Consider the following 25,340-nt stretch of genomic DNA (forward strand, 5'->3'; position numbering starts at 1 on the left):
GCTTGTTGATCTTTATCAATCTTGCTTTTGGAGCAGTGATCTGCTAAGGCTTGGCTGGCCTTTGGCCATGTCTAGTGTTTTGGACCGAAGCTTTCTTTGAAAGCTTGGCTGGCAGTGAAGCCATGTCTAATTCCTGGACCGGAGTCTTAGACTAGCATTGCACTGATTCCTAGAATTCTCATTAAGAATTTTGATATCTTTTTCCACTTAATTTTCGAAAAAACAAAAAAAAAATTTTACAAAATCATAAAACCAAAAATATTTGATGTTTCTTGCTTAAGTCTAGTGTCTCATCTTAAGTTTGGTGTCAATTGCATGCATTCATTCATGTGTCTTAAGGATCTTCAAGTAATTCTTGATGATTTCTTACTCTGATCTTTGAATTCTTTTGGCTTGAGTGTTTATGTGCCTCATATAGTGTTAGTAGTATACAAACTGCTAAGTTTGGTGTCTTGCATGCATTGTTATTTGATTCTTGTTGCATTTTGATTATTTAAAAATCCAAAAATATTTTTAATTTGTGTCTTTTCAAGTCAATAATACAAAGAATTGAAGATTCAGAACATGCTGCAGAGGAATTATACAGAAAAAGCTGAGCATTCAAAAATGCCCAGTGGAGAAGACAGACTGGCGTTTAAACGCCAGCCAGGGTACCTGGTTGGGCGTTTAACACCCAAAGAGGTAGCATTTTGGGCGTTAAACGCCAGAATGTATACCATTCTGGGCGTTTAACGCCAGGATGGTGCTAAGGGGAAGATTTTGTTTTCAAATCAATTTTTTTTCAAGTTTTCAAAGTTTTTCAAAATCAAATCTTTTTCAAATCATATCTTTTCAATCAAATGTTTTCAAAATCAATTTCTTTCCTTTTTCAAAAATACTTACTAACAATTAATGATTTGATTGAACATCTCAAATTTGTTGCCTTTTCTGTTGAGAAAGGTTTAATGTTTGAATCATATCTTTTCTTGTTAGGCAAGTTACTAATTTTCAAAATCAAATCTTTTAAAATTGTTTTCAAAACATATCTTTTTAAAATTGTTTTCAAATCATATCTTCTCAATCACATTTTTTAAAACCAATCATATCTTCTCAACCACATCTTTTTCAAAATAGTTTTTAATCAAATTTTTTTAATTTCTAATTTCAAAATTTTTTTCAAAAATCACTTGATTTCTTTTCCACTTTCAATTTTCGAAAATTATCAATCAATTTTTCAAAATGTTTTTAAAATCTTTTTAATTGAATTTTCGAAAATTCTCTTCCCTCCTTCCCACATCCTTCTATTTATGGAGTACTACTCCTTCTTAATGCACAATTCGAACTCTATCTAATCAAGTTCGAATTCTTCTACCTTCTTCTCTTCTATTTTTCTTTTCCTCTGACACCTCAAGGAATCTCTATACTGTGACATAAAGGATTCCACATTTTCTTTTTCTCTTCTCTTTCATATGAGCAGGAGCAGAGACAAAGGCATTCTTGTTGAAGCTGACCCTGAACCTGAAAGTACCTTGAAGAGAAATCTAAGAGAAGCTAAAGCACAACTCTCTTTAGGGGACCTGACCGAATTCTTCAAAGAAGAAGAACACATGGCAGCCGAAAACAACAACAATGCAAACAATGCAAGGAAGGTGCTGGGTGACTTTACTGCACCTACTCCCGACTTCTATGGGAGAAGCATCTCTATCCCTGCCATTGGAGCAAACAACTTTGAGCTTAAGCCTCAATTAGTTTCTCTAATGCAACAGAATTGCAAATTCCATGGACTTCCAATGGAAGATCCTCATCAGTTTCTAGCTGAGTTCTTGCAAATCTGTGACACAGTCAAGACTAATGGGGTTGACCCTGAGGTCTACAGACTGATGCTATTCCCTTTTGCTATAAGAGACAGAGCTAGAATATGGTTGGACTCACAACCTAAAGATAGCCTGGACTCTTGGGAAAAGCTAGTCAATGCCTTCTTGGCAAAGTTCTTTCCACCTCAAAGATGGAGTAAGCTTAGAGTGGAAGTCCAAACCTTCAGACAGAAGGATGGAGAATCCCTCTATGAAGCTTGGGAAAGATACAAACAATTGATCAGAAAGTGTCCTTCTGACATGCTTTCTGAATGGAGCATCATAGGTATTTTCTATGATGGTCTCTCTGAACTATCCAAGATGTCTTTGGATAGCTCTGCTGGAGGATCTCTTCATCTGAAGAAGACGCCTACAGAGGCTCAAGAGCTAATTGAGATGGTACCAAATAACCAATTCATGTACACTTCTGAAAGGAATCCTGTGAACAATGGGACAAGTCAGAAGAAAGGAGTTCTTGAGATTGATACTCTGAATGCCATACTGGCTCAGAATAAGATATTGACTCAACAAGTCAATTTGATTTCTCAAAGTCTGTCTGGAATGCAAAATGTACCTGGCAGTACTAAGGATGCTTCATCTGAGGAAGAAGCTTATGATCCTGAGAACCCTTCAATGGAAGAGGTGAATTACCTAGGAGAACCCTATGGAAACACCTACAATTCTTCATGGAGAAATCACCCAAATTTCTCATGGAAGAATCAAGAGAGACCTCAACAAGGTTTCAATAACAATAATGGTGGAAGAAACAGGTTTAGCAATGGCAAGCCTTTTCCATCATCTTCTCAGCAACAGACAGAGAGTTCTAAGCAGAATACTTCTGACTTAGCGACAATGGTCTCTGATCTAATAAAGACCACTCAAAGTTTCATGACTGAAACAAGGTCCTCCATTAGGAATTTGGAAGGACAAGTGAGTCAGCTGAGCAAGAAAATTACTGAACTCCCTCCTAGCACTCTCCCAAGTAATACAGAAGAAAATCCAAAAGGAGAGTGCAAAGCCATAAACATGGCCGAATGTGGAGAGGAAAGAGAGGAGGAGGACGCCACTGAGGAAGACCTCAATGGGCGTGCACCAATCTCCTCTGAGTTCCTCAATGAGGAACCATGGGAATCTGAGGCTCAAAATGAGACCATAGAGATTCCATTGGACTTACTTCTGCCATTCATGAGCTCTGATGAGTATTCTTCCTCTGAAGAGGATGAGTATATCACTGAAGAGCAAGTTGCTAAAAACCTTGGAGCAATCATGAAGCTAAATGACAAGTTATTTGGAAATGAGACTTGGGAGGATGAACCCCCTTTGCTCACCAAAGAACTGGATGACTTGTCTAGGTAGAAACTGCCTCAAAAGAGGCAGGATCCTGGGAAGTTTTCCATACCTTGTACCATAGGCACCATGACCTTCAAGAAGGCCTTGTGTGACTTAGGGTCAAGTGTAAACCTCATGCCCCTCTCTGTAATGGAAAGGCTAGGGATCTTTGAGGTACAAGCTGCAAGTATCTCACTAGAGATGGCAGACAACTCAAGAAAACAAGCTCATGGACTTGTAGAGAATGTTTTGGTAAAAGTTAAAGACCATTACATCCCTGCTGATTTCATAGGCCTAGAGACTGGGAGGTGCATGGATGAATCCATCATCCTTGGCAGACCCTTCCTAGCCACAGCAAAGGCTGTGATTGATGTTGATAGAGGTGAACTGATCATTCAAGTGAATGAAGAATCCTTGGTGTTTAAGGCTCAAGGATATCCCTCTGTCATCATGGAGAAGAAGCTTGAAGAGCTTCCCTCAAATCAGAGACAAATAGATCCCCCACAGTCAAACTCTAAGTTTGGTGTTGGGAGGCCACAACCAAACTCTAAGTTTGGTGTTGAACCCCCACATTCAAACTCTAAGTTTGGTGTTGGGAGGTTCCCACATGACTCTGAGTATCTGTGAGGCTCCATGAGAGCCATCTGTCAAGCTACTGACATTAAAGAAGCGCTTGTTAGGAGGCAACCCAATGTTTTATAATTAACTATTTCCTTTTGTTATTTTATCTTTTTTGTAGGTTGATGATCATAAGTCACAAAATCAATGAAAAAAGCAAAAACAAAATGAAAAACAGGAAGAAAAACAGCACACCCTGGAGGAAGATGTTGCTGGCGTTCAAACGCCAATAAGCCTAGCAGTTGGGCGTTTAACGCCCAGTCTGGCACCATTCTGGGCGTTTAACGCCAGAAAGGGGCACCAGACTAGCGTTAAACGCCAGGAAAGGGCAAGAACCTGGCGTTAAACGCCAGGAATGGGCACCAGCCCGGCGTTTAACGCCAGAAATGGCTCAAAACGTGATTTTGAGCAACATTTGGTGCAGGGATGACTTTTCCTTGACACCACAGGATCTGTGGACCCCACAGGACCCTCACCAACCCCACCACCACCCTCTCCCTTCTTCCCCCATTCACCAATCACCTCAATACCTCTTCCCCAAAAAACCATTCACCTATCAAATCCCATCTTTCTCTTCACCACTCACATCCATCCTTCATAAAACCCCACCAACCTCACCCTTCAAATTCAAACCACTTTCCCTCCCAAACCCACCCATAATGGCCAAGCACCATCTCCCCTCTCTCCTATAAATACCCTTCTTCACTCCTTCATTTTCACACAACCTAAACACCACTTCTCCCCCTCTTTGGCCGAATACAAAGCCCTATCTTTCTCCCTCATTTCTTCTTCTTCTACTCTCTTCTTTCTTCTTTTGCTCGAGGACGAGCAAACCTTTTAAGTTTGGTGTGGTAAAAGCGTTGCTTTTTCATTTTCCATAACCATTTATGGCATCCAAGGCCGGAGAAACCTCTAGAAAGAGGAAAGGGAAGGCAAAAGCTTCCATCTCCGAGTCATGAGAGATGGAGAGATTCATCTCAAGGGTGCATCAAGACCACTTCTATGAAGTTGTGGCCATGAAGAAGGGTCAACTTTGATCAAAAGGTTGGACCAAGTCCTCATAGATATCTGTGAAGAGGACGCCCAATGGAAGAGAAATTCAAGAGGGAAGCCGGTGCAACTGAGAAGGCATGACCTCAAGCCCATCACTAAGAAAAGAATGGAGCAAACAAGAGATCCTCCTCCTCAAAGAATCATGAGAGAGGAGCAACAAAGACAAGGAAGAGACATTGAGGAGCTCAAGCACTCCATAGGATCTTCAAGAGGAAGAAAGAGCCGCCATCACTAAGGTGGACCCGTTCTTTAATCTCCTTGTTCTTTATTCTTCTGTTTTTCGAATTTTATGCTTATGTTTATCCATGTTTGTATCTTGTAATCATTAGTGTCTTAGTGTCTATGCCTTAAAGTTATGAATGTCCTATGAATCCATCACCTTTCTTGAATAAAAACGTGCTTAAATTGAAAAGGAAAGAGTTGCATGAAATTTGAATTTTATAGCAGTTTAATTATTTTGATGTGGTGGCATTACTTTTGTTCTCTGAATGTATGCATGAACAGTGCATATGTCTTTTGAATTTGTGGTTCATGAATGTTGGCTCTTGAAAGAATGATGAAAAAGGAGACATGTTACTGATGATCTGAAAAATCATTAAAAATGATTCTTGAAGCAAGAAAAAGCAGTGAATACAAAAAAAAAGAAAAAAAAGAGGAAGCAAGAAAAAAAAAAGAGAAAAACCGAAAAAAAAAGAAAGAAAAGAAAGAGAAAGAAAGAATAAAGTTGTGATCCAAGGCAATAAGAGTGTGCTTAAGAACCCTGGACACCTCTAATTGGGGACTTTAGCAAAGCTGGGTCACAATCTGAAAAGGTTCACCCAATTATGTGTCTGTGGCATGTATGTATCCGGTGGTAATACTGGAAGACAGAGTGCTTTGGGCCACGGCCAAGACTCAATAAGTAGCTGTGTTCAAGAATCATCATACTTAACTAGGAGAATCAATAACACTATCTGGATTCTGAGTTCCTAAAGAAGCCAAACATTCTGAATTCCAAAGGATAGAGTGAGATGCCAAAACTATTCAGAGGCAAAAAGCTAAAAGCCCCGCTCATCTAATTAATACTGATCTTCATAGATGTTTTTGGAGTTCATTGCATATTCTCTTCTTTTTATCTTATTTGATCTTCAGTTGCTTGGGGACAAGCAACAATTTAAGTTTGGTGTTGTGATGAGCGGATAATTTGTACGCTTTTTGGCATTGTTTTTAGTATGTTTTTAGTATGATCTAGTTAGTTTTTAGTATATTTTTATTAGTTTTTAGTTAAAATTCACTTTTCTGGACTTTACTATGAGTTTGTGTGTTTTTCTGTGATTTCAGGTATTTTCTGACTAAAATTGAGGGACCTGAGCAAAAATCTGATTCAGAGACTGAAAAGGACTGCAGATGCTGTTGGATTCTAACCTCCCTGCACGCAAAGTGGATTTTCTGGAGCTACAGAAGTCCAATTTGCGCGCTCTCAACGGCGTTGGAAAGTAGACATCCTGGGCTTTCCAGCAATATATGATAGTCCATACTTTGCCCAAGATTTGATGGCCCAAACCGGCGTTCAAAGTCACCTCAAGAAATCCCAGCGTTAAACGCTGGAACTGGCACCCAAATGGGAGTTAAACGCCCAAACTGGCATAAAAGCTGGCGTTTAACTCCAAGAAGAGTCTCTACACGAAAATGCTTCATTGCTCAGCCCAAGCACACACCAAGTGGGCCCGGAAGTGGATTTTTATGTCATTTACTCATCTCTGTACACCCTAGGCTACTAGTTTTCTATAAGTAGGACCTTTTACTATTGTATTGATATATCTGGGTAGCTATCTTTGAATTTTATGCTATCTTAGATCATTGGGAGGCTGGCCATTCGGCCATGCCTAGACCTTATGCTTATGTATTTTCAACGGTGGAGTTTTTACACACCATAGATTAAGGTGTGGAGCTCTGCTGTACCTCGAGTATTAATGCAATTACTATTGTTCTTCTATTCAATTCCGCTTGTTCTTTGTCCAAGATATCACTTGTTCTTCAACTTGATGAATGTGATGATCCGTGACACTCATCATCATTCTCACTCATGAACAAGGTGACTGACAACCATTCTTGTTCTACAAGCAATCAAAGCTCTAGTGAATATCTCTTGGATTCCTGATAACACGATGCATGGTTGATCGCCTGACAACCGAGTGCTCGCCTGACAAACGAGCCAGCCATTCCGTGAGATCAGAGTCTTCGTGGTATAGGCGAGAACTGATGGCGGCATTCAAGAGAATCCGGAAGGTCTAACCTTGTCTGTGGTATTCTGAGTAGGATTCAATGATTGAATGACTGTGACGTGCTTCAAACTCCTGAGGGCGGGGCGTTAGTGACAGACGCAAAAGAATCACTGGATTCTATTCCGGCCTGATTGAGAACCGACAGATGGATAGCCGTGCCGTGACAGGGTGCGTTGAACATTTCCAATGAGAGGATGGGAGGTAGCCACTGACAACGATGAAACCCTTGCAAAAGCTTGCCATGGAAAGGAGTAAGAAGGATTGGATGAAGACAGTAGGAAAGCAGAGAGACGGAAGGGAAGGCATCTTCATGCGCTTATCTGAAGTTCCTACCAATGAATTACATAAGTATCTCTATCTTTATCTTTTATGTTATTTTCGTTCATCACCACATACATTTGAGTCTGCCTGACTGAGATTTACAAGGTGACCATAGCTTGCTTCATAGCAACAATCTCCGTGGGATCGACCCTTACTCACGTAAGGTTTATTACTTGGACGACCCAGTGCACTTGCTGGTTAGTTGTGCGAAGTTGTGTTAATGCCATGGTATTGAACACCAAGTTTTTGGGGTTCATGACCGGGGATTATGAGAATTGTGAAAAGTAGTGATCACAATTTCGTGCTCCACACCTCTAATTGGGGACTCTAGCAAAGCTGAGTCACAATCTAAAAGGGTTCACCCAAGTATGTGTCTGTGGCATGAATGTATCCGGTGGTAATACTGAAAGACAAAGTGCTTTGGGCCACAGCCAAGACTCATAAAGTAGCTATGTTCAAGAATCATCATACTTAACTAGGAGAATCAATAACACTATCTGAGTTCTGAGTTCCTATAGATGCCAATCATTCTAAACTTCAAAGGATAAAGTGAGATGCCAAAACTGTTCAGAAGCAAAAAGCTACTAGTCCCGCTCATCTAATTGGAGCTAAGTTTCTTTGATACTTTGGAGTCTATAGTATATTCTCTTCTTTTTATCCTATTTGATTTTCAGTTGCTTGGGGACAAGCAACAATTTAAGTTTGTTGTTGTGATGAGCGGATAATTTATACGCTTTTTGGCATTGTTTTTAGTATGTTTTTAGTATATTTTAGTTAGTTTTTATTATATTTTTATTAGTTTTTAGTTAAAATTCACCTTTCTGGGCTTTACTACGAGTTTGTGTGTTTTTCTGTGATTTCAGGTATTTTCTGGCTGAAATTGAGGGACCTGAGCAAAAATCTGATTCAGAGACTGAAAAGGACTGCAGATGCTGTTGGATTCTGACCTCCCTGCACTCGAAGTGGATTTTCTGGAGCTACAGAAGCCTAATTGGCGCGCATTTAATTGCGTTGGAAAGTAGACATCCTGGGCTTTCCAGCGTTGATGGCACAAACCGGCGTTGCAAATCAGCTTTAGAAATCCCAGCATTTAACGCCGGAACTGGCACAAAAATTGGAGTTAAACGCCCAAACTGGCATAAAAGCTGGCGTTTAACTCCAGAAAAAGTCTCTACACATGAAAGCTTCAATGCTCAGCCCAAGCACACACCAAGTGGACCCCGGAAGTGGATTTTTACGTCATTTACTCATTTCTGTATACCCTAGGTTACTAGTTCACTATTAATAGAACCTTTTGATATTGTATCTCTACCTCATGACACATTACACATTTTCTTATTGTATCTTCTACGGCATGAGTCTCTAAATCCCATGGTTGGGGGTGAGGAGCTCTGCTGTGTCTTGATGGACTAATGCAATTACTATTATTTTTCATTCAATCACGCTTGCTTCTATTCTAAGATATCACTTGTTCCTAAACTTGATGAATGTGATGATCCATGACACTCATCATCATTCTCACCTATGAACGTGTGCCTGACAACCACCTCCGTTCTACCTTAGATTGAGTAGATATCTCTTGGATTCTTTAATCAGAATCTTCGTGGTATAAGCTAGAACTGATGGCGGCATTCAAGAGAATCCGGAAGGTCTAAACCTTGTCTGTGGTATTCTGAGTAGGATTCAAGGATTGAATGACTGTGACGAGCTTCAAACTCCTGAAGGTTGGGCGTTAGTGACAGACATAAAAGAATCACTAGATTCTATTCCAACCTGATTGAGAACCGACAGATGATTAGCCGTGCTGTGACAGAGCGCGTTGAACATTTTCACTGAGAGGATGGGAGGTAGCCATTGACAACGGTGAAACCCTACATACAGCTTGCCATGGAAGGAGCCTTGCGTGCATGAAGAAGAAGACAGTGGGAAAGCAGAGATTCAGAAGATAGAGCATCTCCAAAACCTCAACCTATTCTCCATTACTGCAAAACAAGTACTTATTTCATGTTCTTTTACTTTTCACAATCAAACCTGATAATTATTGATATCCTGACTAAGAGTTACAAGATAACCAAAGCTTGCTTCAAGCCGACAATCTCCGTGGGTTCGACCCTTACTCACGTAAGGTATTAATTGGATGACCCAGTACACTTGCTGGTTAGTTGTGCGGAATTGCAAAAGTGTGATTGCAATTTTGTGCACCAGACGGGTTGTTCCAACTGATGCTTTTTTTCAAGATTTTGCAGATGGACTTGTCTGTCTCCCCATGTAAACGTCTTACGGTTCCCTTTCGGGTGGCCATCCTGAAAGAAAAAGGGAAGAAAAAGTAACCCAGTAATAAAGATAAGAAAATAAATGAAGTAGGGTGGGTTAATGCCAAATGATAATGGTCTCATTCACATGGAAGCTTCAACATGTACGTGAGAAAATAACAGAAGCCATGGCATGCCAGTGGTATAAAATGTACAACAATGGGGAAGAGAGTGGGTAATTGAAGTCTCAATACAAGCTCATGTCAATGCAAATGGAGTGCAAGTATCATAAAAAATTGGCATTGGCAGATAATTAATATCATCCCACAGTGTAAAACAAGTTATCAAAATAAATTCAAGAAAAGATACAACAGTTGAATAAGAAAAGATTTTTAACACCAAAGGAAAAATAAAAAATTCAGAAAAGAAAATAAAAATATGCACAAATTTAAAATGCAATGAATGAAATATGCAAATAAATTAAATAAAATAAAAGATAAAAAGAATGAGAAGGGGAAGAAATAAAGTAAGAAAGAAAGAAGAAAAGATGGAAAGATAGAAGAAATAAGGATTAGAAAAGAAAAGATAAGATAATTGGCCCTGATTTGGATAAGTTGTGCGGCGCAGGCGACGCGGACGAGTGAGTGACGCAGTCGCGTGGTGCGCGATAAGGTCAGGTGACGCGGACGCATGGGTCACGCGATCGCGTGGCCTGATTTGTGCGATTGGCGCAAGTGCAGCCTCGCGTTCGTGCAACTCTCTGTTTGAAACTCTTTTTGCCAAAAATATGGGTAATGCGGTCGCGTGGATGGCCATTTTTGGGAAAACGATGCGGCCGCGTGGGGCACGCGTTCGCATGGGAGGGCTTGGACTTCTAGCACGAGTCCAGCCCCATTCCAGCTCAACTTTCGGCCATACACCCTTTTGACGCCGATTTTCACGGCACGCGGCTGCGTGGGTGACGTGGACGCGTGGGAGGCCATTTTCCCACATGACGCGGACGCGTCAGCGACGCGGTCGCGTGGGGTCAAATTATGCTAAAGGCACGCCTCCAGCCACGCTCTCGCATGACTCTCTATTCAATGCTTTTCTTCCCAACGCACTAGTGACGCGGACGCGTCAGCGACGCTGCCGCGTCGCGTGCGTGTTTTTTTTATATGCAAAATGCAGTATGCAGAATACAATGCTTAATGTGAATGCTATGCATGATTCCAGGTTCAATAAAATAAAATAAAACTCAAAAACAGACAAAACTAAATAAAATTAAAATTGCAAAATGAACGATCATACCATGGTGGGTTGTCTCCCACCTAGCACTTTTAGTTATATTCCTTAAGTTGGATATTTGATGAGCTTCCTGCTATGGTGGCTTGTGCTTGTACTGATCTAGGAATCCCCACCAATGTTTGTACTTCCAATAGCCTCCAGGATCCCAAACTAGGCGCAGAAAGCCTTCAAGCAAGTTGAAGCAAGTGACGAGGCCCCAAGAGTGGTGATTGGTAGAATGGATTCTGGGGTCCCAGACCTTGCCTTTGCACCCGTCTTCTTGTTGATCATTATGATTCCATCTGGGTGGCAGGCAATCTGAATTCTCACTAAAGCGGCCAAACAACTTCTTAGACCCATTCAGTTGAGCTTTACACCAACATTTGCATTTAAACTTAAAGCTTCCAACCATAATGAACCTCGCAGGGCAATTCTTACCACTGACCATCTTTCTCTTACTCTTACGGTCACAAAGAGCTCTAAGTTGACCATCCGTCTCCAGTAGCCCATATTCAAGCGGGATTATAAAGCTAAGGGATATGAATTTTACCCACTTGAATGTTGTGAAGGATGATGGTAACTTAGGGGGAGGTATTTCTAATGAATTTGCAAGCTCCACTCCCTTGTGCTCTTCTCTGATAACTACCACCTCTTTGCAAGCTTCTTCAATTTCAACCTCTTCCTCTTGGTAGCTTTCTTCCAATTCAATCTCCTCTTCATTGCTTTCCAAGGGCATGGGAGGTTGTGCTTCTTCTTCTTGAATCTCCATCTCTTGATCAACCTCTTCCAAGTCTTCAATTGTGATATGCCGTGGAGGTTGTACACCCTCCTCAGCATCAATTTCAAATGTCTTGGAAGGGTGTTCTATGACTGGACTTTCCCATGGAGGTTTTGCATCTCCTAAGTCTTCAACCACTTCTTCTTCTTTAATAATTCCGGCTTCCTCCACTTGTTCCAGTACAAAGTCATGCTCCGTACTGTTCACTAGAGTTTCTAGTATCTCTTTCATGCTACGTTCTTCATTAGATTGTCCACATGAAGCCATGGGGGTTCCTTGAGTGTTCGAACATCGGGAAGCTAATGGATTTATCGCTTGCTCCAATTGATGAATGGTTGCCTGAAATCGATCCACTGTTTCCTTGAACCGATCCTTTGACTCTTGATGCGCTCGACTGTCATAAGTAGGATCATAGTGCTCTTGGATTGATGGATATGGAGATAGTGAATATTGAAGTGGTGGTTCTTGGGAGTAATTGGGTTGGAATTGGGGTGGTTCTATATATGGTTCATATGGCTCATAAGGTGGTTGGTATGGTGGTTGAGGGTTAGGGTCATATGGAGGTGAATGGTGGTAGTTGGCTTGTGAGTATGGTAGTCCAAAGTCATGTTGAGGAGGGGGTTCATAGGCATATGGTGGTGGTTGTTGATAGTTCATTAGAGGTGGTTGTTGCCATGAGGGTTGATCAAACCCTTGTGGCTCCTCCCATCTTTGATTGTTCCAACCTTGATGCCTGTTCTCATTGTAATTTCTTCTTCTTGCAACATAATTGTAACCAAACTCATAGCCAAAGGGGTGAGAGTTCATAGTAGTAGGAGAAAATAAAAATAAAAACTAATAAAAAGAAAATATTTTGAAAAAGATATAATATTTGAAAAAGGATAAGAAAAGATTTTGAAAAAGATATGATTTTAAAAAAAATATTTGATTTTTAAAAGTAAGAATGATAAGATAAATTTTTTTTAAATATTTACAATAACCAATAATAAGGCACACGTTTGCAATTCCCCGGCAATGGCGCCATTTTGAAGGAGCGGAAGATTGATGGTTTAGAAGTTATAGTAAACTCTCGTTGTAAGTATAGTTACTAAACCAAGCAATCAGCCTTTCTTACAAACGTTTTGGTTGTCACAAGTAACAAACCCCTTTAAAATTGATAACTGAGTATTTAAACCTCGGGTCGTCTTCTCAAGAAATTGCAGGGAGCTATGTTCTTATTATTGGTTATGAATCTTGTAAATTAGGGGTTTTAGAAATAAGGAAGAAGTATGATAAGTAATTTAAATGGCAATTAAAATAAATAAATAACTGTAAAATAAACTTTTGGCAAGGTATAAGAACTAGAAGTCCTATCCTGGTTATCCTTATCAATTGTGATGAGGATTGAATTTTTCTCCCACTTTGTTAACCTCTAACTATGAAGGTAAATTAAGTGGATGAATTAATTTCGAATCCTCAAGTCCTAGTCTTTCCTTGGGAAAGGCTAGAGTTATTGGATCTCGAATTAATTCTTGAAGAATTCCAATTTTCAATCAACAATGAGTTTGACAACTCAAGAGTCACCAATTAATCAACCAAAGCCAAAAGGGGAGAAATTCTACTTGACTGAAAATAATTTGGATAAATCGAGAACATTAATAAATTAAAGAAAGCAATCATAAGTCTGAAATACCTCAAGATATATTAAATAGAAAATCAAATGTTACATGGAAAAGTTCATAAATTAAATTAGAAAAATAAATAAAAGAAACATTGAACCTGATAGAAAGAAACAATCCTGAAAGCAAAGAAATCCTAAATCCTAATCCTAAGAGAGAGGAGAGAGCCTCTCTCTCTAGAAAACTACATCTCAAACTAAAATTATGAATTATGAGAGCATGATTATGAATAGATGCATTTCCCCACTTTATAACCTCTAATCTGTGCTTTCTGTACTTGGATCTTGGCCAAAAGGGCTTCAAAAATCGCTGGGAGCGTTTTCTGTAATTTCTAGTACGTGGCCTCTGTCACGCGTCCACGTGGGTCACGCGGTCGCGTCATCTGGAGTTTTTCGTGTCACGCGGTCGCATCAGTCATGCGTCCGCATCATATGCATTTCGCTCAAGGCGCGCGATCGCGTCAATCACGCGGCCGCATCGTCCATGCGATCGCATCGCTGCCAGTTTCTTCAAAAACTCCATTTTATGCTTTCCTTCCATTTTTGCATGCTTCCTTTCTATCCTCTGAGCCATTCCTGCCCTATAATATCTGAAAACACTTAACACACATATCAAGGCATCTAATGGTAATAAGAGAGGATTAATAATAAGCAAATATAAGATCAAAGAAGCATGTTTTCAATCATAGCACAAAATCAAGAAGGAAAATGTAAAACATGCGAATTTTATGAATAAGTGAGTAAAGAGTTGATAAAAACCACTCAATTGAGCATAAGATAAACCATAAAATAGTGGTTTATCACACGCCCATACAATTTTGTGGCGTTTGTTCCAAGTGGCACGCCAGTTTCACACGCCCAGCTTGTTTTGTTGTTTTTCTTCCCTTTTTGTTGCTCTTTTTCACCTGAAATTCAGCACAACCCCATTTCAAAGCAATGTACCATAATATTCATCAATTAACTCATAAATTTCAATGATTAAATGAGATGCTCTTTTATGGTCCTTTTTAGACAAGAAAAAAGGGTAGATGATGCAAGTCATCACACCTCAACTGCTTCTCCTGTTCAACCCTTCTCTGGGTACACCTCCCCTTTTATAAGCTTCAACCTAATGGCCGTGTTCAGCTCTTGGCCCATGGAAATTATAATTTTTTGATGGTTTAATTACTCTATTGGTCCCTGTAGTTTCGTGAAATTTTCAATTAAGTCCCTATACTTTTTTTCCTTTTAGTTGGGTCCTTGCACCAAATTTTTTTTTTCAATTGAGTCCCTAAAATTTTTTTCCTTTTATTTGAGTCGCTACACCAATTTTTTTTTGGTTTGGTCCCTATACAATTAAGCCAATTACTACCAAGAAGGACCTGATTGAAAAAAAAAAATTTGGTGCAGGGACCCAATTAAAAAGAAAAAAAGTATAGGGGCCTAACTGAAAATTTTGCGAAACTATAGGGACCAACAGAGTAATTAAACCTTTTTTGATTAGTTAGTGGCATTGTTTTACACCCACCTTTTATTAGTCACATTGGAAGGAGGAACCCTAGTGCGTGTCGAGACCCCTTGTGGTTTGCCATCAACTGTGACCACTGTACGCATCTGTTAATTCACTGGAATGGTGGCGAGCTGCTAATTCTTTCCTCTGATTAATTTCTGCTTTAATCGAGCTTGCCTCAATTCCTCTTGGTTAACTATATCCTTACTTTTTTGTAAGAATCGAATGCTTTTACAACAGAGGCATCGAAAAGAGCACTGCACTGTAGACATACGGCAACATTTGTTTCTTCCTCTCTTTGTCTCAACAAGAAATCCAGCAAATCTTCTCTACTTTTAGGATAGATTGGCCTTTCAACTTCAAACATGTCAATCTCAAATTGACTTTTATAGTTGACTATGTCGATAGTAGCATATTAATCGGAAAGGTCATTTTCTTGGTATCAGCAAAGTTTGAGGGTACTTAGAACGGATCGGAATCCACCTTCATTTATGGTTTCTCAGCGAATTTGAGTCGAACATCCTCAATTGCCTTTTCCATCAAATTCCAGAAATGTACAAAATTATTAGTATAATATTTGGGAGTTTGATGAAATTTACAAAACTTTTTATTTTTAATTTCAAACACGGAAGGCATTCATTTTCCTTCTGGAAGAACAAGTTGCTTATCTTTTAATAACATGTCGAATATCTATTCTGCCTTAGTCAAGTTAAAAGAATAACTTCTTTTTCCTGAAAAAAGGAATTTATTTTTGGCTAGATTGAAGAATCGACACACATAAGCGAGTTCATCTTTTAATTCAGCTGCAAACGCAGTTTCGTTATTCGATTCTTCTTCAGTTAGACATTCTAGAAAAACAACTTTTTATTGAAAAAGAATTTTTTTCTTACTTGACTCAAATTCCTCTTTTTCTTTATTTAGCTTCTCAATTTGCTGAACCTTGTCAGCTAATTGAGCCAAATCGAGGAACTGCTGATTAACTAGTTTCTTTTGAATAAAATAATCGAGACCATTAATAGTCATTTTGACGTTTTCTGGTTCAGGAATCAGAGTGAAATATTTATTCCTCATATTCTTGAAACGTATTAAATAGTCATCAACCGACTTTGACTTTTCTCTCTTAATAGTGAATAACCAAGTAAAAGCATTTTTTGTTAAAGATGAAGGAAAGTATCTCATTTTCAAATACTCGTAATTAGCTAACTCTCCTATTTCAACAGTATAGGGAGCAATATACTTAACAGTTGATTTTTCACTCTCTCCTGAAAACTTTGTAAGAGATTTTGGGGCTTTTACGCCCCTTGGCAATTCAGCTTGTAAGACATAATCAGGAAAAGGAGGTATAAAATAGGACTGATTAGTTACACCTATGTTAAGGTCGACTTTATTCAATATTTGTTTGACAGCCTGAGTAATATTTTGCCCATAAACTTGAGCAGCATTGTTAGCTCTGGCTTCATGTAATATCTGACGACCGGATTTCTATCGGTAAAGAAATTTAAAAATATAATCGCGTCGTAAGTATAGTTTCTAAACTAACAGAAAATCCTTTCGTACAAAAGTTTTGGTTGTCACAAGTAACAAACCCCTGATAAAATTGATAACCGAAGTATTTAAACCTCGGGTCGTCTTCTCAAGGAATTGCAGGGAGGTGTTCTTATCATTGGTTATGCAAAGATATATTTTGGGGCTTTTGAAAAGGTTTGAATAAGTAATTTAATTGACAAGAAAAATAAAATAATAATTAATAAAACTCTTGGCAAGGTATGAGAATTGGAAGTCCTATCCTAGCTATCGTTATCAGGTGTGATAAGAATTGGATTTTGCTCCCACTTAGTTAACCCTTACTAAATAAAGGAAAGTCAAGTGGATTAATTAATTTGATTCCTCAAGTCCTAGTCAACTCCTATAGAAAGACTAGCTTTAAAGGTATCCAAATCAATCAGCAGTTCCAATTTAAATCAACAGCTGAGTTTGATAACTCAAGCGTTACCAATTACTTAACAAAAGCCAAAAGGGAGAAAATATCTAAATTAAATTAAAAGTATCCAGAACTTAAATAAGCAAAGCAAAATCGAATCTGAAATACCTCAAATTATATTAAATAAAATATTCAAATATAAACATAAAGAGTTCATAAACCAAATTGAGAAAATAAATAAAAAGAACATTAAACCTGGAAATTGAGAAGAAATAATCCTAAATCCTTTAAGAGGAATTCTAATCCTAAATCCTAAGAGAGAGGAGAGAACCTCTCTCTCTAGAAACTACATCTAAACCTAAAATTATGAATAATGAGTAATGGGTAAAGTATCTGTTGAGTCTCTGCATGTTCCCTGGCTTTAATTTGTGTTTCTAGGCCGAAAACTGGGTCAAAACGCGGCCCGAAATCGCCCCCAGCGTTTTCTGAATTTTCTGCAGATTGCGCATGTCATGCGTACGCGTTAGTCACGCATCCGCGTCGCTTGATGATTTTCCTTTCCACGCGGGCGCGTCAGGCACGTGCTCGCGTCGTTTGCGCAACTCTAATCCATGCATACGCGTCAAGCACGCGTACGCGTCACTGCGATTTTCTCCATTCCGCGCGTTCGCATGAGGCACGCGCTCGCGTCGCTGTTTGCTGGTCATCTCCTTAGTTTCTTGTGTTACTTCCACTTTTGCAAGCTTTCTCTCCATTCTCTAAGCCATTCCTATCCTATAAAGTCTGAAACACTTAATGCACATATCACGACATCGAATGGTATAAAGGAGAATTTAAAATACACAATTTTAAAGCTTTAGGAAGCAAGTTTTCAATCATAGAATAAATCTAGGAAGGAATTGTAAAACCATGCAAATCATATGAATAAGTGGGTAAAAAGCTGATAAAAACCACTTAAATTAGCACAGGATAAACCATAAAATAGTGGTTTATCAATACCCTATTAAGATCTTCCTCCCGATTCAATATCACTGAAGGGTTGTTTACATGGGCACCTATAGGGATATTACGAGGTCGATTAAAGTTCCCTACAAGATCGTCAACACATCGAGCTACCTGTTCTATTCATGCAGTGTTGTTTTTCAAAATGGTATCTAAAATTTTAGCTATCTATTGTGTAAGCATATTGATTAAGTCATAATGACTATCCTCTATTTGCTATCGAAATACAGCCAAGACTCGACTGTGATTGAAGGATTAAAACTTACAAGAATTTGTCTCGACATTTCGAGGAAGACAGATTCTCTCCTAACTGTGGTTGTCGAGCCCCTAGACTGAGTTGACATTTGCCTGGGTATCGGTATTATGTGTGGAATGGTATTTGGTATCACCACAATAGTTTGATATTGCATGGGTGTCGATCCCAAGTATAGAGGGTTATTCATGAGATGCTGATAAGCATTGTAATTGAAAATATTAAGATTATATCCTCCCCACGTAGGATACCCAAGAGGAGGCATGAGATTATATAATGGATTAGTCCTCACATTGTCACTCTCAGAATTCACTGTCACCTCCTCAAACGGTGGCGAATAATTCATTGGAAGCCCATAAAGGGGGCATGTAGTAGTGGTTGTAGTAGAAGGTTCCTTTCTTATAATCATGACTGGGGTATTATGTCAACCACCACTTACTATCATAGAAGTAACTTCGACTCCTGTAGTTCTCATACTAGGCTTGCCAGCCCCTTTAAAATTTGACCCATCAGTTGAAATAGGGGCGTTATCAGACATACTTACAATCTTACCACTTTGCAATTGTATGTAAAGTCACAAGGCACTAATCTTACCCAGTGTCCTACTGAGCATGGTAATTTATTTCGCTCTTTTTTCGTCAATTTTGACAGGTAGTTTCGAAACAAACTTATATCGAAATCTCATTTGGAGAGCAAATGCGATTCCTCTCTCAAAAAGGTGAGTTCGACCCAAAATTTACTTAATCAGTGCCTTTATTGATTTAATCAATTGTAACACTTCAATAGATGGACTTAACGCAAACAAAAGATTTGAAAATAATATGAAATAAATGAAAAGGTCATGAGCAATAGGTGAAATTGACAATAAAATTAAAAATAATGAAAAGTACAAAGACAATAAAAAAACGAAAATGATAAAAAAAATTGAAATAAAAGATACGCTAAAAAATAATGAAAAAGGAAATAAGAAAAAAATGAAAAAAAATGAAAAAATAAGAGAAAAGTGATGACATTCAACACTCACATACACAAGCACTCCATTCTTTCATGCGTCAGTGTAACTGAAAATTTTCGTAGAGTTTTGGTGTGGCTTAGAGTGGGTTGTAATGCATGCTTGTGTTAATTTCAATATTCTTATTTATAGAGGAAAAAAACCCTTGGCAGTTATTCTTTTTTTTTTTCCACGTTCTTTCTTCAACTTGTTTCCCAAAATTTGCACAATATTCCCCACTTTCAGCCTGAGAGTCAAATAAAAATCTTGGTATTCAAGTCAAAGTAATCGCTAGTCAATCTTTTTTTCGCATTGTCTATCTTTGACTTCGACTCTCCTTAACTTTCACGCCCCTTACAGTTGACCTAGTTCGCAGTTGAGATTTATTCTAGTCGTGGAACCCATTTTACTACCAACATTGACTATGAAATATTTTTCATTTAGAATGAGAAATAATTAAGACAATTTGATTCTATGTCATTTGAAAATTAAATAGTAAATTATTTTCTGTGATATATTATTACACAATAAATTTAATGATTCACATATTTAACATATGAAATAAATCTTTTATTTTTAGAATAAGTAATTTTATAACAGACAATTACGACCTAAGCTCATTAATAGTTAAATTCCACTAAAGTCTTATCTATACATAATTACAAATAGCTAGATGCGAACATTCAGAATATAACTAATAACTATAATCTCTCTAAAAAAATATATATCCAAGTTGGACAACACATTTGACATCAAGGATACCACCAAATACACACGAGTATCTTAATTGGATACTAAGTTCTCCAATTTTACAATCTAATAGTTATCGATAAATATAGGTTAAAAGGATCATAAAAAAGGGTGAAAATAAGTTAGATAACTTGTCAAAACTTTAAAGTTAGCATATATTTACCTTGACTTAGCTATGGATTGGTCTATTACAAATAGATCATACCCAAATTTATAAATTAGTTAGATTAATTTGTGAGATTTTCTTGAGATTATTAAAGTTTAAATGAATATATATTAAAAAATATATTAAATTTTTAAAATTTGTTATGCTTTATTATAAATATTTTTGTATATTTTAAAATTTAAAAAATTAGATATTGTTGTAAGCATTGAATTTGGTGCATGTATTGGATCTAAATAATTTTTTTATAAAAAATAATTTTATCATATCAGACCTAAGTCAAATTTAAAAAATAATTGTTTTTAGCAAAAACTGTAAGGCTTTTTGAACAAATTTTAGACCTAAGTCAAATTTAATAATATGTCATCAAAATTAATATTATATCAGGTTTAGTATTTAAAAAATAACCTATAATAATAGATTTAAATCAGTTAGCTATATTGCAGAATTAATCTGTTAAAAATAAAGCTTGAGTCATCTTGACTAATTTTTATTTCTAATTATGGATATACTAAAGCTAAAAAAATATTGAATAAACTATCATTTATTTGGTCATTTCAAAATATTCAATTATAAGGTCTGAAAAAATAATGTTTTAATCTTATAAATATTATTTAATTTGATAAATAAAAGATATTTTTTCATGAGTTGCAAATAAGTCGTGCATTCAATCTAATTTCTTTTTGAAATATTTGAAAAGTTATTTAAAAAATAAATAAAAAATTTGATTTCTAGACATTTTTTTCAACTGTTTTTGAAATATGTCATTTATGTAAAAAAAAAAAATATCAAAAAATGTACTTATCATAAAATTATATCGAAATCTGATCTCTAAATTTCTTTTATAATTATGTCTCTATATTTGATGTAGTTTGTCAAATTGAGATCATTTTTAGAAGGCTACTTTTTTTTTCTTCTTTTAAAAATTATTTTATTATAAATTTTTTTATACTAAAATGGTAGATTACTGTAAAAAAGGAAAAATGGCTCTCTCAACACACTATAAATACCTATACCTACAGTCATATAAGTAGATAATTTCATGCGATTTATTTATATAGAACCCTTCACTAATTTAAGTATATCAGTGTCATTCAAGTACAACGTATTCTTAGAGTAAATTATTTCTGTTCTGATATTAAATTTATAATTAGTATAAATATAGTAAAATAACATTTTTTATTATCATATTATTACCAATAATATTGAATGATTAATTGAGTTGTAAATAATCTCATCTCTTTGGTAATTAGATTCGTGATAATAATGTTCACATATACTTGTTCTGTTAAATTTTTAAGAATTTTTTTTATTTATATTTTTTAAATTTTAAATTTTATTTTAAAAGATAAAATATAATTTTTTAATATTTATTCTATAAATAAGACTAAAAAAAATATAAAAAAATATAATTAAGAGTAAGAGATCACATTTTATTTTTTAAAGTAAAAATTTAAAATTTAAAGGATGTAATGTTTTTTTTCATTGCATATTAGTCGCTTTCAGGAAATAACTCTGGCATAAACGAAATATAAAGCGGCCTTCTCATTGACGCTTAGCATTTTTTCACTTTTGATTTTCATTACATGAAAATGACATATTATTCACAAAACAACAAATAAAAAAAGCAGAAGAATCAAACAAAATTTTTAATTAAAGTGTGTGGGACGACAAAGATTTTCAAGAGACTCATGTCATTTCGAATTCAAAGTGATAGTCATCACCATATTGACCATATATCAACTGAATGCTTTAGCTTTCAGCATCTTGATTTTTTTTTTTTTAAAGAATACTATTACTACTATAATCTTACAGGAATTATTTAATAAGTATCATATTCTTTACGACTTTTAAAAATTTTAATGCACTCCGTACATTAGAATTTACAAGTATAAAAAGGTTTATATATATATATATATATATATATGTTTGCTTGATATTATTTTGTTTTAATTTTCACTTTTTAGTATTATTAATTTTTTTGGATGTCTGCACTTAATGATAGAGCTGACGTGGCATGTTTCTGAAAGTATTTCTTGATTTATTTATTTTAACTCATTAAATACAAGTTATTATGATAAACTAACTATATCAACTAATTGATTTAATTAGATATTTAAATATCATATATTTTATTTTAATTTATGTCAATTTGATTTGATAGATAGTATTTTTTAATTTATTTATTTTAATATTATGTTAGTATTTTTTAATTTATTTTTTTAATTAATTAAACTAAATTTATTGTGTGTACTAATTAATTAATTTGATTAATTTATTAATCATTAAAATAATAAATCCATGAATAAAATAATTAAATCAAATCAAATTAAATCATATATATTGAGCTAAATTCAAATCATGTGAATTAAGGACTAAATTAAAATAAAATAATTTCTTACTTATTCAAATTGAATACAATAAATACAAATTAATTTTGTTAGATAATCATAGTTTTTTGGTCTACTATATATAGATTGCCACACAAAATTATAAGAATCGTGATTTTTATCGCTCTTGCTATTTCAACTCTTTTTTTCTTCTTCTTCTTTTTTTTATGTATAATTTCTTTTATATATAAATGTACCCAAAATGAAAAAGTACGAATGAGTGTTTTATTGATTGTTTGTTTGATGAATATATCTCAATTTAGGCATTCTACTACTATGGATAGAAATTGACCTGGAGCAATTCAAAGTGGCCAATGTATTTTTTTATAGTATTAGATAGAAGAATATTTGTTAAAATGAATATACCCATTGTAATGAATTTTTTTTCAATTGTTATATTTTTATGTCAGTCGTGTAAATTCTTTGAAGGTACAAGAGAATAAAATAGGTTGACTTTAATATCATTAGAAGCTAAATTTAATGGTTCAAATAAGCACCACTAATTATATTAAAAAAATAATTTTGTAATAATAATGTGATTTATATTAATTTTTCGTGTAAATTCATTTCAAAATGAAGAAATTAGACTCAATTACGCTAAAATTTTAAAGGTAATATAGAATTTGACAACAAAATTAACATTCATTAAAAAAATAAATTTATTTATGACTATTTTCTAATTATAAATAATAATAAGACTTATTGAAAAAATATTAATGTCATCATTTTTATTAATTAAATCATAATATTAGGTAATTAATAGTTTCATAGGCAAAAATTATTAAGTAATTACGTAAAAATTAGTAACGAACAAACAATAAAAATTTTAAAAAATCTATTATATAATACCAATTTCATAATTAAAATATATCACGTATCATATTCTCATATATTCTATTTATTATATATTCTATTATATAAAATTAGGTTTCTGCAGTTAATGATGGAGTTGACGTGACATGCTTATGAGAGTGTTTAGCAATTTGTTTCTTTTAACTCATTAAATACAATTTATTATGATAAATTAACTATATCAACTAATTAATTTAATTAGATATTTAAATATCACATAATTTATTATAATTTATATCAATTTGATTTGGTAGTATTTTTTAATTTATTTCTTTTAATGTTTTATTAATATTTTTTAATTTATTAAATCAAACTAATAATACAAAGTACCTGTATTAATTAATTAGATTATATTAATTAATTAATTATGAAAATAATAAATCTATGAATAAAATAGGTCTCGAGATATTTTTCATTAATAATTAAATCAAATAAAATCATATTTATTGAGCTAAATTTAAATCATGTGAATTAAGGACTAAACTAAAATAAGATGATTTTTTAATTATTCAAATTGAATGCAATAAATAAAATTAATTTTGTTAGATAATCATGGACTTCTGGTCTTATATATATAGATAGCCACACAAAATTATAAAAATCATCATTTTTATCACTTTTGTTATTTTAACTTTTTTTATGTATAAATATACTCAAAATGAGAAGGTATGGATGAGTGTTTCATTAATTGTTTGTTTGATAAATATTATAGTCTGAAAATGTCAATTTAGGCATTCTACCGTTGTCGATAGAAGTTGAACCTCTAATAATTCATGGTGACCATGATATTTTTATAATATTACATAGAAAAATATTTGTTAAAATGAATATACCCGTTATAATTAATTTTCTTTGTTAATGTGTTATCTTTTACCTAACAAACAATATCTATCCATGTTGTATTATTTTCATCAGAAGCCATACATAATTAATTGATAATTGTATATATAAAAATACTCATGTAGTAACTAAATACCATATTGTTATCTTGCTAAAGTTAATTCTCCTATGATTATGCGAATGTATAGCACTATCAGATGAAAATTGATTGGATTATATTTATTTCCAACGAGGTAGGTGATCTTTTAGGCCTAATCACGGTCAGAGTTGAGAAAGGTTTGAAAAATGCTAACAATACAAATACTTTTTATTTTTAATACCCAATAATAAATATATAAATTAAAACTAATATTGTTTCATATAAAACCATAAAATGTATAGCATACTCAAAATATATTCAATCTGTATTAACTGCCATTGTTTATCAATTACGTTATGATAAATCTGGTTATTAAAAAAGTTTAAAATTAACTTAAATATACACAATATTATTTCATACTTTTCATTTTTATTTTATTATCATAAAAAGTCATACATATTATAAGAGAACCTCATCTTTTTACCAATGGTTCTTCCATTCAATAGTTTCTATAAAAAAAAAGGACATAATAATATTGTGTTTGACAAGAATATATGAGATTTTGAAAGGTTGAAGCATAGGTTTAGTTCTTAATATATTCGTAGATAAAGTGCAGAGTAGATAAAAAGACAGCTAATAAAAGAATAAATGGCTAAAACTTCCTCAATACTAACAATCGTAGTGTATGATAGGTGTTCTGTAACTTTTTTGGATTTGATTGTTTCTTTATTATTATATGTTATTCTGTTTAATTTATGCTAAAAAAACTTATGATAATCATTTTATCGTGGTAGTGTAAAAGTTGTATGTATTATATTTACTTTGTATGCTCTTAAATCTCATGTTCTTGATGGATATTTGTTACTGAGTAATTATTAAAAGAAATTAGTTTAATATCTATTTTATATTCTATTTAAATTATAATAATGAGTAAATATTTTTTTCAAAATAAATAATGTGATTTTTTCATAAAAATAATGTTTACATAATTATGAAATTAGATTATATAACAGATAATGATAAATATTTTGGCATTAGATATGCTATAAAATAAATTTTTAGGAATAGAATGTTGTATTATATAATTTAGTTATATTTTTCTTATCTTCGATCTATATTATTTAGATTGGTATATTTTTAAAAAGGGTTATTCAATTTTTTTAAATTATTAAATCAAATCAGTTACAAGCTAATTAATTAGGTTGATTAAATATCTAGATATCTTATAATTTAATATAAT

The 25,340-nt window shown here is 34.5% G+C and overlaps 1 non-coding gene across 1 annotated transcript; it reads right to left on the reverse strand.

Annotated features, from left to right (window-relative positions):
- Positions 1–1,991: 1,991 nt before the first annotated feature.
- Positions 1,992–2,099, reverse strand: LOC130958515 (small nucleolar RNA R71). The gene has a single exon (XR_009077632.1). It is a non-coding gene; the product is annotated as a small nucleolar RNA R71 (small nucleolar RNA).
- Between the last annotated feature and the right edge of the window lie 23,241 nt (positions 2,100–25,340).

Source organism: Arachis stenosperma, chromosome 10 (assembly GCF_014773155.1).
Source record: "Arachis stenosperma cultivar V10309 chromosome 10, arast.V10309.gnm1.PFL2, whole genome shotgun sequence".
Lineage (NCBI taxonomy): Eukaryota > Viridiplantae > Streptophyta > Magnoliopsida > Fabales > Fabaceae > Arachis > Arachis stenosperma.